The sequence below is a fragment of the Macaca nemestrina genome, chromosome 6 (assembly GCF_043159975.1).
Source record: "Macaca nemestrina isolate mMacNem1 chromosome 6, mMacNem.hap1, whole genome shotgun sequence".
Classification (NCBI taxonomy): domain Eukaryota; kingdom Metazoa; phylum Chordata; class Mammalia; order Primates; family Cercopithecidae; genus Macaca; species Macaca nemestrina.
In genome coordinates this window covers 266,178-278,397 of record NC_092130.1, presented here as the reverse complement: position 1 = coordinate 278,397, position 12,220 = coordinate 266,178, and the positions used below count along the sequence as shown (strand labels likewise).

The 12,220-nt window shown below is 38.5% G+C and overlaps 1 long non-coding RNA gene across 3 annotated transcripts in view; it reads left to right on the top strand.

Annotated features, from left to right (window-relative positions):
• Positions 1 to 8,051, top strand: part of LOC139363673 (uncharacterized) — a 31,216-nt gene extending 23,165 nt beyond the window's left edge. For all 3 annotated transcript variants that reach the window (XR_011624382.1, XR_011624381.1, XR_011624380.1), the window contains one exon: positions 5,793 to 8,051. This is a non-coding gene — a long non-coding RNA (uncharacterized lncRNA). The remainder of the gene's footprint in view (positions 1 to 5,792) is intronic.
• The last annotated feature ends 4,169 nt before the right edge of the window (positions 8,052 to 12,220 follow it).

Here is a 12,220-nt window from a genome sequence, read left to right as displayed (position 1 = left end):
CCTGAGCAACATAGGGAGACATCTCTACAAAGTAAAAAATCAGACAGTTGCAATGGTGCATGCCCATAATCCTAGCTGCTGAGGTGGAGGTGGGAGGCTGAGGTGGGAGGATCACATAAGCTCAAGAGTTTGAGGCTGCAGTGAGCTATGACCAAGCCACTGTCTCTAGTCTGGGTGACTACAGTTCCTGGAGCCCAGACTACACTAGCAAGACCTTGTCTCTTAACAAGAAGAAAAAAGCTCATAGAAGTAGGAAAGGGGAGGCTGGTTAATGGTTACAGAATTACAGTTAGATGAGAGGAATAGGTTCTGGTGTGCTGTGGCATTGTAGGGTGAATATGGTTAACTATGATTTATTGTATATTTTTAACAAGCTAGAAGATTTTGAATGTTCACAATGCAAAGAAATGAAAAATGGTTAAAGTAGTAAATATGCTAGTTAGCTTGATCATTACACGCTATATACATGAATCAAAATATCACTCTATAGCCCATAATTATGTATATACATGTTAATTAAAACAAAAGAGAAGCTATATTCATCCCATTAAAAAAATAGAATATGGGTCAACCTTACTGGCTTCCTTCTAATGAATAGAATTCAGTAAAAGGGATACCATGTAGCTGCTTCTATCTCGGTTGCTTTCCCTTTGAACCCAGCCCCCAGATTGTGAGAGAGCTCAGGCCTCAAAGAGAGTCCAAGAGTGCCAGTGTCAGTGTTCATGCTGCCTGCCCCAACCAAGGTTCCAGGCAATGGCCAGCATCAACAGCAAACACGTGGGTGAGCAAAGCTTCAGACGATCCATTTCCCCAACTGATCAGCTGTTCCTAGGGAAGCTGAGAGGAGCAGACAAGCTGTCCTGGCAGAACTTTTTCCAAACCACAGGTTTATGAACAACATAAATATTTTTCTTTTAAGCCACAAACTCTGGGTAATGGTTAGAAAAATAAGTTTAAGGCCGGGCGCGGTGGCTCAAGCCTGTAATCCTAGCACTTTGGGAGGCCGAGACGGGCGGATCACGAGGTCAGGAGATCGAGACCATCCTGGCTAACACGGTGAAACCCCGTCTCTACTAAAAATACAAGAAAATTAGCCGGGCGAGGTGGCAGGCGCCTGTAGTCCCAGCTACTCGGGAGGCTGAGGCAGGAGAAGGGCGTGAACCCGGGGGGGCGGAGCTTGCAGTGAGCCGAGATCGCGCCACTGCACTCCAGCCTGGGGCACAGAGCAAGACTCCGTCTCAAAAAAAAAAAAAAAAAAAAAAGAAAAATAAGTTTAAAAAAAACTTGTTTAAAAAAACAATTACTAGTTTTTAAATGTCATAATAAAAATTAAATGTAGTGGAATATCTTTAACTTCACCCTTTGTGTCTCAAAGGGGTCTGTGGCCAGCTTATACCTTACTTATTCTAAGATATGATGGGAACTCAGGCTTATAAGACACAGTTTATTTCTTTTTTTCTCCATTCAAACCTTTAGTCTCTTATCTAGTGCCTCCCTCTATAGTTTTATTTTCAGTAAATTTTGGAGGAACTTTTCCTAAAAATCCCTTCAGTTATGAACTCTGATAACAAGGTGTCTCCTTACAATTTCCCCTCAAGTTAGGAAATAAGACTGGAAAGCAAGAAGATATATGATTTGAAAAACAACTAGAAATTCTTGGTTACATAACCAAAATCATTTACGTGATTTCAATTAATGAAAATTCTAAAAGAAGAAGCTTTGAGTATTTATTAAGCAATCTAGTATTCAACTTTCATTTTCCTTTTCTCGGTGAGGAAATAAGGAGAACATTATGGAATTATTTTTAATCTTCACAGAAGTAAAATAAACATAGTGTGCTTTGAGGGTTAAGAAATCATATGCAATTTCTTCTTTACCTTACTTCAAGCTTGTTTGTATGGAGAAGACCATCCCATCTCTATGTTATACCACAATGCTTCTCTATAACACATAACTTGGCTCTGAAATTTTGAAATTCAAAATACTAATCCACTATTTGTCTCTGATAAATTGCCTGAACATTACCTGATTTTTAAGTGCTGCACTCCTAAAACTTTAGGAGTGTCAGTGTCAGTGTTCATGCTGCCTGCCCCAACCAAGTTTCCAGCCAGTGGCAAGCATCAACATCAAACACGTGGGTGATGATTTTCTTGGAACGCACTAAACTGTTTATTCCAAGAATCTTCTACTGAGCTGGAAGGCAGAGCTGTGCATCTCTGTTTCAGTGAAAAAAGGTCAACACAGGGAACTGTGGTTTCTGAGAATGCAAGATCTACACCAATAATATAATTAGCCACAGTGCTACACAAGAAAACCAGCTACCAGATGGAAAGAGGATCTGCGAGCTGAAAGATGATGACTTCACTTGGTTTCCACTGAGGAAAGCTGGGAGCTCATACTTCCTGGATGGTAAACATCTATGAAAGATTCTATGAATTATAATGAGTTAGTAAAACATAATGCACTATATAGTAAACTATGTCATCACATTCTGGGACCAAAATTTACTGAAAATAAAACTATAGAGGGAGGCACTGGATAAGAGATTAAAGGTTTGAATGGAGAAAAAAAAGAAATAAACTGTCTTATAAGCCAGACTTCCCATCATGTCTTAGAATAAGTAAGGTATAAGCTGGCCACAGACCCCTTTGAGACACAAAGGGTGACATTAAAGATATTCCACTACATTTAATTTTTATTATGACATTAAACAACTGGTAATATGCAACATGATTGGAAAAAACCTCTCATTAAATTTGATTTGGCCTGGTATAAGAATAGACATAAACAAACTAAGAATTGATAATCTAAAAATAAACCTGCACATTTACAATCAATTGATTTTATACGAGGCTAACAAAAGAACAAAATGGGAAAAGAATAGTCCTTTCAACAAATGGTGCTGGGACAACTGGGTATCCATATGCAAAAAATAAAGTTGGACTCTCACCAAATATCATATTTAAAAATAAACTCGAAATAAAACAATTAACTGTAACAGCTAAAACTATAAAACTCTGAGAAGAAAACATTAGCATAAATCTTTGTGACTGCATATGACTCCAAAAAAAAAATGGATTCAATGGACTTCAAAATTGAAAACTCCTGTGCCTGAGAAGACAGTATCAAGAAGTGAAAAGGCAAGCCACTGAACAGAAAAAATATTTGAAAAGCATATATCTGATAAGGGACTTACATATATAGGATATATGAAGAACCCTTGCAATTCATAAATAACAAGATAAAATTTTTAAAATGGGCAAAGATTTTGAATACCTATTTCTACAAAGAAGACATAAAGATGAATAATAAGCACATTAATAGATGCTTAATACAATTAGTCATTAGGAAAATGTAAATCAAAACCACCTTGTGGTATCACTTCACGGCACAGGATGAAATATTTGTTCAATAAAAAAGAGAAAGCAAGTGTTAGGAAAAATGTAAAGACATTAAAACTCTTACCCAATGCTGCTGGGGATGTAAAGTGGTGCAGTCACTTTGGAAAACAAACTGGCAACTCCTCAAAAGGTTAAGCATGAAGTTACCATATGACCCAGAAATTCCAGTCATAAGTATATACTCCAGAAAATAAAAACAAATGCAAACACAGAAATTCATACATAAACATTTACAGTGGCATTATTAATAAGAGTCAAAGAGTGGAAAGAACCCGAAGTTCCATAACCTCTGGGTGGGAAAGAACCCAAAAGTCCATTCATCTGATGAATGGATAAATAAAATGTTTGATGTATCCATACAATGGAGTATTACTCAGCAATAAGAAGAAATTAAGTACTGATACTGATAGAATCAGGAGACAGCAAAATACCTAGGCGGATTCGGAAGGGTCCCTGGAGAATCTCCAACCAGCCCCACAAGTGTCGACACCAGATGTTTTGTGCAGTTAAGGGAACCTGCACAGGGTCTTGCCTGGACATGCCAGCAGTGGAATGGAGGCCCACATGCACTGGGGGAATGGGGTGGAGCCACCAGGAATTCACACCTTATGCAGAAGAGGAACCTGGCCTCTTTAGCTCATGTGTGGTGGGTGGTCCTGGTATTCAGTTGTGAGGTGGAAACCTGTTTGCAGGACCTCTCTTTTTGCTGAGAGCTTTCCTTTCACTTAATAAATTTTGTCCTCCTCATCCTTCAATGTGTTCACGTGCCTAATTTTTTTCTGATCGGGAGACAAGAACCCGGACTTAGCTGAACTAAGGAGCAAAAACCCTGCTTTAATACCTGCTACAACACAGATGCAGCATGAAAAATTATGCTGAGTGAAATAAGCCAGTCACAGTAGACCACTTGCTTTTTATTTCAGGGGCTCATAGGAAAATCTATACAAAGAAGGTGGGTGGTTCCCTAGGGCTGAGGGAGGAAGGGGAAACCAGCAAAGATGGCTAAATGATGTGAGGTTTCTTTATAGGGTGATGAAAATGTTCTAAACTTGATTGTAATGATGATTGTGTAACTCTGAAAATAGTAGAAGTCAATGAATTGTATATTTTAAATGAATGAATTGCATGGCGTGTTAATTATTTCTCAATAAACCTGTTATGCCCCCAGATTTATTTGGTACTAGTGATCTGGAGACGTGTACTGCTTGGTTTCAGATCACTGGCCAGGGTTCAAGACATAAGAGAATCAAAAACCTGTCCTTTTTATATTTATATTTTTATATTTTATATTTATATAAATAAAAATAAAAATATATTTATATTAAATGTAAATATATAAATACTTATATATTTATATTTTATATTTATAGAAAAATATATTTTAAAACTATCCTTTTCATTAGTATCAAATCTGTAAAATTAAATGAAAAATCTTTCTTTCACTGCTTAAAGCACTGAGAGATTTATGTTGAGGAATAAGACCTTGTTTTCTTTTGCTCCAATTTATATCTAAGGGTCTGAGAATCACACCCTTCAAACTATAAAATCTCATCAGATGGGTTTTATTAACTCTTATAATGTGGCTTACTTTCTAACCTGATTCTGGTACAACATCACAGATAGCAGAAGCTGAAGGAAATCAAAATATTTACCCCCAAATATATTTTTTGACATGTTTTGAAATGGCTGCTGCTGGGCCGAGATTTGAAATGGCCGTACAAAGCTGTCTTCTGTGGGGGAAACTGCATCTGTGAGAAGTCTTCATTAATGTAGCCCAATCTCTCCCCTTCTAGGTCTTCCCAGATTTAGGGAAGATTACGAGCCTGATGCATTCAAAATCTGAAAAGATATATTTGCCCTCTGTTTTCTCTGAGGGCTGCCAGCTATGAGGCTTCATCTATATAATAAGAACCTTGGTCTCCATAACCACCTTATCTTAATTAAGGCCTCCCTTTCTACCTATTTCCAGTTTTAGACAACAGATTTTCTTTACCACTTGTCACCTAAAGAATCCCCAAAACCCGCCTATGACTTGTTAGCCCCTCCTTTTTGATGTCCCACTTTCAGGCTGAACCAATGTCTGCCTTCCTCATATTGATTTACGATTTTCCCTACAACTTCTGTCCGCTGGAAATGTACAAAACCAAACTGTAATGTGACTGTCTCATGAAACACTCTCAGGATCTCTTGAGACTGTGTAACCCAGGGCCACAGTCACCATATTGGCTCAGAATAAACCTTAAACATATTTTGGCAGAATTTGGGTTTTTCCATCATGAATATTTCCCAAAATTACATAATTTTTAATGCCAAAACTGATTTAAAATTACCTTATGTTGGAATATAAGTTATTCTATTATAAAGATACATGCATTTGTATGTTCTTTGCAGCACTATTCACAACAGCAAAGACATGGAATCAACCCAGATGTCGATCAATGACAGACAGGATAAAGAAAATGTGGTATATATACATCTTGGAATACCATGGAGCCATAAAAACGAATGAGATCTTGCTCTTTGCAGGGACATGGATGAACTTGAAGTTGTTATCCTCAGCAAGCTAACGCAAGAGCAAAAAACCAAACACTGCATCTTCTCACTTATAAGTGGAAGCTGAATGATGAGAACACATGGACTTGGGGAGGGGAACAACAAACACTGGGGCTTGTTGGGGTTGGAAGGGAGAGCATCAAGATTAATAGCAAAAGCATGCAGGGCTTAATATCTAGGTACCTTTACCTTAAGATAAAAAAAATTTTTTTAAGAAAATTACCTGATGTTTTAGCTTCTTAACCAGAATATCCATTTTCAGTTGAGCTGTTTTTAAGTCTTCATGGAAACTGAAGTCTTCATTTACAAACACATTAAACATATTTATTGTCATTTCTAGGCATTTCTTATATCTGCAGAAATGTACGGAATTAGTAAGTCAAGTATTTTTAAGAGTAAATATTGAATGTTTAAACAGATATTATGTTACGGCATATCAATGAAACAAATCTATAAACTATGAGCCTCTCAGTTTCAGCTGAACACAGTTTGAAAGCATTCTATATGAAATTATAATCTTAGATAAATAATATGAAGAACAATTTTATGGCATATATGGCAGGTAAAGTGATATTATAACCATACAGTTTTGTTTGTTTTTTTTTGTTTTTGAGATTGAATTTCACTCTTATTGCCCAGGCTGAAATGCAATGGTGTGATCTCAGCTCACTGCAGCCTCTGTCTCCTGGGTTCAAATGATTATCCTGCCTCAGCCTCCCAAGTAGCTGGGATTACAGGCATGCACCAGCACACCTGGCTAATTTTGTAGTTTTAGTAGAGATGGATTTTCACCATGTTATTCAGGCTGGTCTCAAACTCCTGATCTCAAATGATCTACCGACCTTGGCCTCCCAAAGTGCAGGGATTACAGGCATGAGCCACAACGCCTGGCCTAACCATACAGTTTTTTATAAATAAACTATTCATATCCATTTTGATATGCTAAGATAAAATAATCTATTACTAAATATAAGCCATAATTCAGAGATGAGTAACCAAGATAGAAAAGTAAAACACATATGTTTGAAAAAGACACAAAAATACATTTTGATACCCATTGACCACGGTCTATAAGAAGAAAAAAAAAGGCCGGGCGCGGTGGTTCAAGCCTGTAATCCCAGCACTTTGGGAGGCCGAGATGGGCGGATCACGAGGTCAGGAGATCGAGAGACGATCCCGGCTAACACGGTGAAACCTCGTCTCTACTAAAAAATACAAAAAAAATAGCCGGGCGAGGTGGTGGCGCCTGTAGTCCCAGCTACTCGGGAGGCTGAGGCAGGAGAATGGCGTAAACCCGGGAGGTGGAGATTGCAGTGAGCTGAGATCCGGCCACTGCACTCCAGCCTGGGTGACAGAGCAAGACTCCGTCTCAAAAAAAAAAAAAAAAAAAAAAGAAGAAGAAAAAAAGTACACCCAAAAAGCATCAAGGAGATCATTCAATGCAGAAAAAGAGAAGAAAAACATCTTTAATATCTGATTTGAGGAGAAAAAGGAAACAGGTAGTTTTAGAAAAAAGGAACCGGGCAAGGTTAAAGACTTTGACGAAGAGATCTAGAGATCTTTCCTGACAAAATGTCAACAAAATGAAAGATATGCAGAACCATGTAGAGAAAGACAACGACAGAAAAATGTTGATTAGAATCAGAAAACCAACTTAAGTGCTCAGTAAATAAATAGAAAAGTATCTGTGTTCAGGGCTTCAAAGACACATTCCATTTTTTAAAAAAAATCTGTGATCAAAACATGAATGCTCATTTTACTCTTACTTGTAAGTTATACATATATTTATATATATATATATTTGTGTAAAACAAGTTTAATAACATGTATACTTCATGTATACAACAGAGAGACCCATGTAAAATGAGTAAATTTCCATGATATGTTTTATATCTGAAAGAGAAAGAAGCAGAAACAAAATACAAGCTACATATGAAGATAAATTTTGATGTTAAAGAATGACACGAATAGGTCTTCTTTAAAGAATCTGAATGCAGCAGAGAAGGATACTGCAAAAGGAAGATGACCAAAGACAGCAAAAATATCTTCAGAAATGAAAATTCAAACTAGATAATGCAGAGTGCATTTTTGACATTATATGTCCAAGGCTTTGTCATTATTGTTTTCAAAATCATTAAAGAATAAGTGGCCGGGTGCGGTGGCTCATGCCAACTTTGCGAGGCCAAGATGGGTGGCTCACAAGGTCAGGAGTTCGAGACCAGCCTGAACAACATGGTGAAACTCCATCTCTATTAAAAAATACAAAAATTAGCCAGGTGTGGTGGTGCATACCTGTAATCCCAGCTACGCAGGAGGCTGAGGTCAGAGAATCGCTTGAACCCAGGAGATGGAGGTTGCAGTGAGCAGAGAATGCACTATTTGCACTCCAGCCTGGATGACAGAGTCAGACTCTGTCTCAAAAAAAAAAAAAAGGCCGGGTGCGGTGGCTCAAGCCTGTAATCCCAGCACTTTGGGAGGCCGAGACGGGCGGATCACAGGGTCAGGAGATCGAGACCATCCTGGCTAACCTGGTGAAACCCCGTCTCTACTAAAAAATACAAAAAACTAGCCGGGCGCGGTGGCGGGCGCCTGTAGTCCCAGCTACTCGGGAGGCTGAGGCAGGAGAATGGCGTGAACCCGGGAGGCGGAGCTTGCAGTGAGCCGGGATCCGGCCACTGCACCCCAGCCTGGGCGACAGAGCGAGACTCCGTCTCAAAAAAAAAAAAAAAAAAAAGTAAGTGTAGTATTTTCGCATTCAAAAAAATTTCAGATTGTGTTTTTTTTTTCATATATTTTTAATACAAATTTTTTCATCCCAACCTTGCCCCAGCAGCTCAGCTGACTCCTGCCCCTATGACTCACATGCCTATAATGTTGTGTTGTGAGTTTCTGAAATACATTTTAAAATAGATTTCGTTTAATTATGAAAATGCAGACATAGGCCGGGCGCGGTGGCTCAAGCCTGTAATCCCAGCACTTTGGGAGGCCGAGACGGGCGGATCACAAGGTCAGGAGATCAAGACCATCCTGGCTAACACGGTGAAACCCCGTCTCTACTAAAAAATACAAAAAATTAGCCGGGCGCGGTGGCGGCGCCTGTAGTCCCAGCTACTGGGGAGGCTGAGGCAGGAGAATGGCGGGAACCCGGGAGGCGGAGCTTGCAGTGAGCTGAGATCCGGCCACTGCACCCCAGCCTGGGTGACAGAGCGAGACTCCGTCTCAAAAAAAAAAAAAAAAAAAAAAAAAAAAAAAAAAAGGCAGACATAAAATGAATTTGTATCTAGGTTTTAGTCAAGTAAAATTAGAGTTAAATCAATTAATAAATGATTAAAATGTTCTATAATATGAAAACCATACCCAGTTGCCTCTTCTCCTAATTCATGATTTTTCTTCCTTATTTGATCCACATTATACTCCAGTGATGATATTAACTCAAAAAATTTTCTTAATTCTTCATTTTCTTCTTCAGGCTTGAAAAAGAAAGTGTTTAAAATTATTTTTGTAAAATCTAGAGACCCTCTTCTGTCTTAAAAATGTTATTTCTCATAAGTTGATGAGTAATATGTATTTAGGCAGGTGTATAAAGTACATTTTGTAAACCTGATGCCAATAAGAACAGATTTCAAAAATAGCCACTTTTTGTAAAACAGCTAAAAATGATTCATACTTTCATCATCTTTCCTGAAATTTAAACTGCTAAAAATGTTTGTTAAAATGAGGGTGTTTACACATAAGATACTAAGGATTAGTAAAAAACTTAAGGGTAGTTATATTTACATTTGAGTTTTTAAAGATGCTTTAGAAACATTGTCATTTATAGTTTAAGATATTCCAAGTTTTGTTAAATTACATCTTACTAAGATGATTTTTAGAAAACTCTTATCTAGTTCCCATTATATTTTTTATCCTCGTCTGTCTTCAGGCTGATCTAAATATTCTCATTCTCTGTTAGTATTCACCCACAGGTTTCAGTTTTTCCCTTTCTCTTAATCATTTCTCTTTAAATAAAGTTTTTCTTCTATAATAAAAACATAACTTTTGTCTACTTTTTGTAGATTTTCTATTATCCTGTTTCTTTCCTTCCATTGGACTCTGTGACACATGGTCTCATCCAGAGATCTATTTTTCATCACTTACTGTTTTTTATACCAAAATCTGATTTTTAAATAATTCCAATAAAAAAGTCCAAGGGTCACAAAGGACTTTATCCTGCTTTACTCAGTAGCAACTGCGAGTAGTGACCAAATGATCCCTCTGCTCCTCTGACCCCACTTTATTTCTAAACGCAGCAACCTCTGATGTTCAGTCCTATCCCTTTCTATTCCTGTTTTTTTGTTTTGTTTTGTTTTTTTGAGACGGAGTCTTGCACTGTCATCCAGACTGGAGTGCAGTGGTGTGATCTCCACTCACTGCAACCTCTGCCTCCGGGGTTCAAGTGATTCTCCTGCCTCAGCCTCCTAAGTAGCTGGGATTACAGGTTCCCGTCACGACACTTGGCTAATTTTTTGTATTTTTAGTAGAGACACGTATCACTATGTTGGCCAGGCTGGTCTTGAACTCCCGACCTCATGATCTGCCCACCTCAGCCTCCCAGAGTGCTGCAATTACAGGTGTGAGCAACCACACCCAGCTGCTATTCCTCTTTTAAATTCTCTTAGGACTCCTAGAATCTCAAAATTTTGACCCAGATTCCCTAATCTACATTTCCAGCTCTGAACTGCTTCTTGAGGCCTCTTCTTTCTAGTACACATATTATAGACAATATTCTCAACCACACACTCATACGTTGCTACTTGGTGCAGATTACCTTTGTAGTGAATCATGTCTATTTTATGTTGATTGTTATTGATGTTACTTTGCATATAGAATTATTTTCTAATCTCGAAGGGGGCTTGTCTTGCCCTTAGCATATTGACAAGTATATTTTGTCCTTTTTTTTTTTTTTTTTCTTTTTTTTTGAGATGGAGTCACACGCTGTTATCCAGGCTGGAGTGCAGTGGCACCATCTTAGCTTATTGCAACTTCCACCTCCTGGGTTCAAGTAATTCTCCTGCCTCAGCCTCCCAAGTAGCTGGGACTACAGGTGCACACCACCATTCCTGGTTAATTTTTATATTTTTAGTAGAGACAAGGTTTCACCATATTGGCCAGGCTGTTCTTGAACTCCTGACCTCAGGTAATCCACCTACCTTGCCCTCCCAAAGTGCTGGGATTACAGGCGTGAGCCACTGCACCTGGCCCTTTTTTTTCTTTTATAATGAAAACTTTCCCATGAGAATCAGATGATCAATTGTTTGCCTTTGTTTCCTTGTGAAGAATTTCCTTTCCATAGAGATACAGCATGATGAACATCTTGTTCTAAAGTTTCTTCCGGGGGACACTCAGTGATATCATTGGGAAGCTCCAGTCAAGTAGAGGTCTCCCTTCTTCCCAATCGAGATTCTTCATCTCAAAGTGATGCCCACCAAACGTCTTAATAGGTTGTCTCTTGCTTAGAAATTAATGAAATAAGAACTTTCTAGAGAAGTTAGAGGCTACTGATTGAGATGGTTTAAAGCTGTCCCTTATTAAATGTTTTACTCCCAAGGCAGACATCAAAATGGCTAATAATTCCATGCCTGATGTCTGACTCACTTCTATGGGAATCTATACAAAACGTTTTATTTATGAGAGAGTCTCGCCCTGTTACCCAGGCTGGAGTGCAGTGGCTTGACCACTGCTCACTGCAGCCTTGATATCCCGAGCTCAAGCGACTCTCTTACCACAGCTTCCCAATGTAGCTAGGACTATAGGCATGCACCCTCAGATAACTGTTAATTTTTTTTTTTTTTTTTTGGTAGAAGCAGGGTCTCACTTATATTGTGCTGGCTGGTCTCAAATTCCTGGGCTCAAGCACTGTTCCTGCCTCAGCCTCCCAAAGTGCTAGAATTACTGGCATAAGCCATCTCACCCAACCAGGTGTTTCATGGAATGGTTTGAGAGGCAGTATCTACACAGAAGCCAGTAGGTCTGTGTCTGAATCCCAGCTCTACCAGATACTAGCTGTGTGCCCTTGAGCAAATTAACTTTCTGTGTCTCTGGTTCTTTATGAAGTAGAATAATACCATCTACTTCACTGGGATATTGGGAAGATTAAACCAGGGACTGCACAAGAAGCACTTAGAAAAGTACATGGTGCATAGAGAGCTACAGATAAGATTTGCTTAGAAGCACTTAGAAGAGTACATGGTACATAGTGAGCTACAGATAATATTTGCTATTAGCAT